The sequence below is a fragment of the Apostichopus japonicus genome, chromosome 6 (assembly GCF_037975245.1).
Source record: "Apostichopus japonicus isolate 1M-3 chromosome 6, ASM3797524v1, whole genome shotgun sequence".
In the NCBI taxonomy this organism is placed as follows: Eukaryota; Metazoa; Echinodermata; class Holothuroidea; order Aspidochirotida; family Stichopodidae; genus Apostichopus; species Apostichopus japonicus.
Genome location: NC_092566.1, coordinates 15,247,501 through 15,254,939, shown reverse-complemented (window position 1 = coordinate 15,254,939; position 7,439 = coordinate 15,247,501). Strand labels below are relative to the sequence as shown.

Sequence of the window (7,439 nt, the reverse complement as noted above, 5' to 3'; positions counted from 1 at the left end):
TTTTAGGTTTAAATCCTTAACATATTTAAAGTGTACAATGAAGTATTTACACCAAATACTTCCCAAATGCAGCTGATACAAGATCTTGCTTGTAAACTACAATCTTTGCACTTTTACATCACAGAAAAGGTGATTAATTTGGTAAATGAAGGAAATTGGTTCGCTTCAAAATGCAACTATATGCTGGCTATTAATTTATTCTTGATTAACAATAAATATTGCATATTGAATTATCATGTTATGTAAGATAAAATATGGTCAATTGGCTGTACAATAAATTATCACAAAGTGTAAGGCTATCCGTAAGTAGAGGTAAAAACATGTCCTTTCCCCTTGGCTAACTAATTTATAGTACTTCAGTATATTCGGAAATATACCAAAGCTTCACTTGACATTTGACAAAGGTTAGATGTATACACGGGATGTTACTATTTCCTTCCTGGTCGATGCTTCACCAAATAATAAATCCGTCGTGAAGGATCATGGTTCATTTATAATTTTATAAAGCTAAAATCTAGAAGGAAGTACGATGGCCTTTCACATATTGATAACTGTAAAATATTCAATAGATAGCCGAGGAGATTTCACCATAATCATAATCATGATGATCATGATCATCATCATGATCATGATCATCATCATCATGATCATCATCATGATCATCATCATCATGATCATCATCATCATCATGATGATCATCATGATCATCATGATCATGATCATCATGATCATCATGATCATCATGATCATCATGATCATCATGATCATCATCACCATGATCATCATGATCATCATGATCATCATCATCATCATCATCATCATCATCAGCATCATGATCATCATGATCATCATGATCATCATCATCATCATGATCATGATCATCATGATCATCATGATCATCATGGTCATCATCATCATCATCATCATCATCATCATCATCATCATCATCATCATCATCATCATCATCATCATCATCATCATCATCATCATCATCATCATCATCATCATCATCATCATCATCATCATCATCACCATCATCATCATCATCATCATCATCATCACCATCATGATCATCATGATCATCATCATCATCATCATGATCATCATTATGATCATCATCATCATTATCATAATCATCATCATCATGATCATCATCATGATCATCATCATCATTATCATCATCATCATCATCATCATCATCATCATGATCATCATCATCATGATGATGATGATGATCATCATCATCATCATCATGATCATCATCATCGTCATCGTCGTCGTCGTCGTCGTCATCGTCGTCATCGTCGTCATCGTCGTCGTCATCATCGTCATCGTCGTCATCATCTTCCTTATCATCATTATTATCATTATTATTATTAATAATAAATTTAAGTGTGAGATGTGGTATAACAATGATGGAACTGTATTGTTTTTATGTCATATACACGAGATGAATTCGGTCGAGAATTGGATATATGTTCAGGTGGGCCTAGATTTTTCTATGGGCATACACTGGTTGTATTCTAGGCCACACACCACAACCCGAAACATCGAGTCCACGTTGCGATCTTGGCGCTCGTCTTTTGCACTGTAGCAATCGTTGGTAAGTCTTTATATGTGTGTTGGGCTCTGCGTGTGTCCAAGCACCTGTTTTATATTCCGATTGAAGACTTTAACAAAGGAATACCAAGTCCTCATACATCATTTGAGAAAGAATCACCACGTTCCCCGGAGAACTCTATTGTTAAGGGGTATTAACGTTAGGTTAAGTGGTTTTGAACATTGGGAAAAATTCTAAAGATAAATATCCTCTTAAATAATACTGCATGACTTGAAACGTCCCTTTCTCGAGATAATGAACTGCATTCTTATTGATTTCAGTATTGCAAAATATGGAAAATTGTATTAAAGTCAGTAAAGAAGATAACTGTTTTAACAAGTTTCCACTATGCCTGTATACAACCTGGTATAACCGTTTGATATTTCCCCTACAACTTCACCCACTTCGAAATGAGGTTTACATTGACCCAACCATTGCTTAACTAACTGGTGATTGAGTATCCGTAAACTCGTAATTATCATTTATCGCAATATTTTGGTATTGTGGTATAGGAAAATACGGTTTGGGCACATTTCCGTGTATATGGATTCATGTTATTAACTGTTTCTCCTTAGCAAGTATTACCATATATGTTAATGCGTGTGTGTGTGTGGACGTATGTATATGAATGTTAGTTGGAATGGGCATCCTTGATTGTGCTAGTTTCTCCTTTCTAGAGGAAGAGAACACTCCTAGTATAGTGCATAGCCAACTATCAAACATAAATGAAGGGATGTGCCTATACGCTGGGCGGCACTGGGCAGCCTCGCCCAGCACTAAAATTACAGCCCAGCACTGTCTTAAAAAAATCGTTGATCCCGCCCAGCACTATTTTCATCTAAAATACCGACATTCCTAACAATATATTTAACATAATTTGGGCCTAGCCTATATGCCAAAGTCATACAGACTACAATGCATCAGTTACCCATGCGAGAAACATTACTTACGGATCTCAATCGGTCCCTTGTAAAATCTCTTTGAAACAAACTGTACCATAACTTTACCAGGTACGTAATATATTTCACTAAAAAAAAATAAAAAATGTAAATTGTTAGCAAAACTATAGTACTTGTGTATGTGCTTCACAAGCTACACAAGTGCCAGCACTTGGCATCTGAGCACCTTCAAAAATCGAAAAATTTCACAAAGGGGAGGGGGACACACCCTCCCACTTAGACCCTCCCCCAGGACGGCGATCAGTATACCCGGCACTCAGGAAGTCCTGGGCACATCCCTGATAATGGTTTTTATTAAACGCTCAAGTGTACTCCCTCTTCACCTCTCCCTCTTTTCACCTCTCGTCTCTCTTTCCTTTGCTTCTCCCCTCTTTGTCGATGTCCCACCCCTCCCACTTTCATCCAACCTCGCCCCTTTGCCTTCACTGTTTCTCTCGATCTTCCATTGTCCCCCACCCTATTCCACCTAGCCTTGCTGTCCCCTTTTATCCCTCATCATCACCAAGTCTCCTGGATCCCCGTCGATTACACCAACCCACTCCCCTCCCACTCTCCTTCCCCTTCACACCACACAAACTTGCACAACCCGCACATGACGTTATTGAGCCTTGTACTATTTTTTTTTTTTGGGGGGGGGGTTATTTACAAGCCGCCACATTAATACTCCAGATACCGACATAAACATATCTGTGCTTTACATTTTCCAGCAAACTATTTTCTCACTGGCGCGCTGAATTAAAAATAATTCGACCTAACCACACATTATACGATATTTATTATTACAGCTGCCCCGATGGAGGACGAAACTTTCGACGATGCCCTCGTTCGCCGAGGATTTTTGAAGAATCTGTTTCATCGTTTCCGGCATGGTAAGCCAGCAGCAAATGAGCCAGGAAAGAGGGACTTCGCTGGAGACGATGGGGAGGACGAAGATGCTTTGCTTGATGACTTAGAGGAGAAAATGGCTGCGTTGAATCCAGAGGGATTTGACGAACTAACCCCAGAAGAGAAAAGCTTGTGGCACTCACTGGTGCACCATGCAACCAACGCCATACACGCCCTTGGTAAATAAATCATCACAAGGGAAAGGATAAATGTAATTGATTTCGAGACTGCGGGTCGTACCACTGAGCTACAGACAATACAAAACGTGCGCTGTACTCACTGTAGTTAGTTTATTTATTCGTTGTGTCTCAACAGTTAGTAGTGCTGGATTGATTTGATATGATACATTATAAAATAGAGGTACAATCTCTTTTTTTGTCCAATGAATATATCAAATTCAACATAAAATACTTTATGTGTCCTATTTCGAAGAATTGTTGTTTCTTTTTTTTTTTTTTTACTTTCATATAAAATATGCAGTCTTAAATGCATATTTTCTGAGTCTTAGAATTACTCACTGTTCTTTTGTTCTTGACGGCATCGCCGCCCAGGGGCTTGTGCAACGGGGGGGGATCAGAGGGCCGTACGACCTGGGAAGAATAAGACCAATACTACGGATGTACACCCCCTCCACTCCCTTTCGACCTCACACAAAATATTTTATAAGCACAATCATAATTTGTGGTCATAATATAGCTCAAAATGCACCATTTGTAGTCTAAACTTGTTTACCCTTCCCTAAAGGTTCCATGCCCCAACGTAAATCAGTCGTAAGGGGGGGGGAGGGATATTATAATTTGGCCACCACCTTCGAAGTACTGTGAACGCCACTTCGATGCACCCCCACCCCCTCCACACCGCCACATTGCACTCCCTCCCTCTCTGTATTTACACACTGGACAGTCAATGCGTGGAAAGGAATGGTAAAATAAAATCCATTCAACAATAAAAAGTATTTTATAAACACAATCATAATTTGTGGTCTTAATATACCTCAAAATGCACCATTTGAAGTCTAAACTTTTATTTTTCTACCCTTCCTTAAAGGTTCCATGCCCCAACGTGCATCAGTCGGAGGGGCGGGGGGGGGGGGGGTAGATGATAATTTGTACACCACCTTTGAAGTACTGTGCACGTCACTTCGATACACCCTCCACACCGCCCATTTCCCTCCCTACCTTTCTGTATTTACACACTGAACAGCCAATGCGTGGAAAGGAATATTAAAATAAAATCCATTCAACAATAAAAACATATATATGCATAAGGTTGCATTGTTACAAACTAACACTTCATTGTCGTGTCCGTTTCACTAGTTCGACTATATCTCTGCTAGACTGGAATTCGTCTTTTTTGCGTCGCCTGGGACAGTGACGTGCGCAGGATTTATAAGGTTGGCTTTGCGGGGAGGGTGGGTGATTACAGATTTCCCCGACTGAGTTAGGTAGGGGGATTGACCTTAATGAACGAGGATTTATAGGATACTAGATCCAACTAAATCTCGTGACATCGTGTTTTTTCGCTAAGAAATGAAGCCAGTCATTTTTACGCAAACAAACCTTTTCTCTGTCGATGTTAAAGTTGAACAGTATTGACCTCAAATATGCTAGTAAGTCATATCATCATGGCCACTCATGCTATAACTTCAAAAGGCATTTCGCTGCCAATCTTTAACGTTTTTTATTTCTTGCCTCAGTGACACCATTTGTTGCCTCATTTAACACTCATATTACGTCTGGAACAAAAAAACTTGGAGATTAAAAACTGACTTTTGTATTACAAATATATCAACTTTTAGATTTTTTTTATTTTTAGTAGTTAAGGGCCAAATACTGATAAGGTTTAGTGAATTAGTTTATTGAATTTTCCTCTGTTAGTTGACGCTTGGACCAAATATGAAGATGGTTTGGCCAAACTGTGATGTGCACTTTGAACAAAGGTCTATAAATTACGTTATGCTTCCCTTCAATACTGATCAACTTTAACCTTGACAGAGAAAAGGTTTGTTTGCGCCAGAACGACTGGCTTCATTTCTTAGCGAAAAACACACGATGTCACGTGAACTCTTGTACTCCCAAATTAATGAATGATACAAAGGTCTCTCTTTCTCTTAACTTTGGTGTGAGTTTTTTTCAACTCGTTTCATATGTCGTAACCACTATCACAATACAAGATATTTATTACCCTCCTTCCTGACAGATGTACTGTATCCTTTTTATTGACCCCCCCCCCCCCACCCCTCTCCGTCCCGTGTCATCACTGTAACTCGAATATATTCATTATCCTCTTGTGCAAACGTGTCTCTACTCTCGCGATGGGACTAACAAAATGTTTGGACTTGTTTATGTTTGTAACAATGCAACATTATGCTTCTATATGTTTTTATTGTTGAATGGATTTTAATATTCCTTTCCACGCATTGGCTGTTCCGTGTGTAAAAACAGAGAGGGAGGGAGGGTAATGGGGCGGTGTGGAGATGGTGGGGTGCATCGAAGTGACGTGCACAGTACTTCAAAGGTGGTGTCCATATTATCATCTCCCCCCCCCCACCCACCGCCCCCCTCCGACTGATTCACGTTGGGTCATGGAACCTTTAAAGAAGGGTAGATCAATAAAAGTTTAGACTTCAAATGGTGCATTTTGAGGAATATTAAGACCACAATTTATGATTGTGTTTATAAAATACTTTGTGTAAGATCGAAAGGGAGGGGAGGGGTGGGGGGGGGGAGTGTACACCCGCAGTATTGGTCTTATTCTTCCCAGGTCGTATGTAATTTTTTCCAATGTTCAAAACCACTTAACCTACCGTTACACCGACGGTAACAGAGGCAAATGAATAACCAATGGGTAGTACCCTTATGACGTATCAGTGTGACTTTTAGCATAGCCATTTAAGAATAAGGTAAATCATGATTCCATCAAAATTCTAATTAGAAAATCAAAGACTGTACAAATAGGATGATGAAAATTGTTACCGAGCAATTAGAAATTTTGACATCGGTTAGAGCAGAGCAGGGATATAGATAAGGCCTGATGACTGGGGGGGGGGGGAGGGGGTAGTGGCTGAAATTCCAACTGGATGGGTGTTGGAGCCAGTAAATTCCGACTGCAGCCTTGTACCCCTCCAATTGTCCAATTGACGAGATACAATAAGAGATACAATTAACTATTTTGCAGACAATTTTTCAATTGCTCAGATGGAATGAAGTGAACAATTGAACATTTTGCAGCACAATTTCCAATTGACGAGATATGATAAGTTGTCAATTAAAATTTTTGCAGAAAAATGTCCAATTGACGAGATATGATAAGTTTTTTTCAGAAATTGTTCAATTGCTCAGATAAAGCAACTGAGCAATCCAAACATTTTTCTGATTTTTGATAAGATTTTATCTTGTTATCTAAACAATTTACTGAAAAATGTCAACTTATGGGGCAAAGTTTTTCTTATGTTGACGGCACTTTTAAGCTTCCGTAGATTGGCTTTGAGTGTTTTAATTGTATACCATAGAGACCATGTATATTCTGAACTTACTTGAACCTAGCGAACAGAGTCAACCCATCCAATAGCAAAATGAGTACATAAATAAACAGAATTGAAGCTGGCGAATGGTGTACAGTAGTTCTATAAGGCATTTTTTAAGAGTATTCAAAATCATACGAAGTTTTGTATGGTGGAGTATAAAGATCGCGAGATACTATTTCTCAAAGTGGCAAGGAAAACGTGGTAAATATGATTGATTAAAGGTCAATTTTGACCGAAAACTTTACGTTATTTACAATTAATAGAATATATGAATAGTCCTAGGTCAATTAGAGTGCGACAGTCGGAAATTCCGACAGTGGCACTCAAATTTTCCAACTATCGTCAGTTTTACCAAGATTGGGGGATGAGACCCCCCACACCCCCCCCTCTAGTGACGTCCCTGGAGCAGAGATATGGAGTTTTGGAACATCTTTAAGAAAGGCTAAAGAGCGACATTTAGAAGTAAATG

General features: G+C 39.0%; 1 long non-coding RNA gene across 1 annotated transcript; it reads left to right on the top strand.

Annotated features, from left to right (window-relative positions):
- The first annotated feature begins 1,561 nt into the window (after window positions 1-1,561).
- Window positions 1,562-3,852, top strand: LOC139969251 (uncharacterized). Its single transcript, XR_011793685.1, has 2 exons — window positions 1,562-1,603; window positions 3,345-3,852. It is a non-coding gene; the product is annotated as an uncharacterized lncRNA (long non-coding RNA).
- The last annotated feature ends 3,587 nt before the right edge of the window (window positions 3,853-7,439 follow it).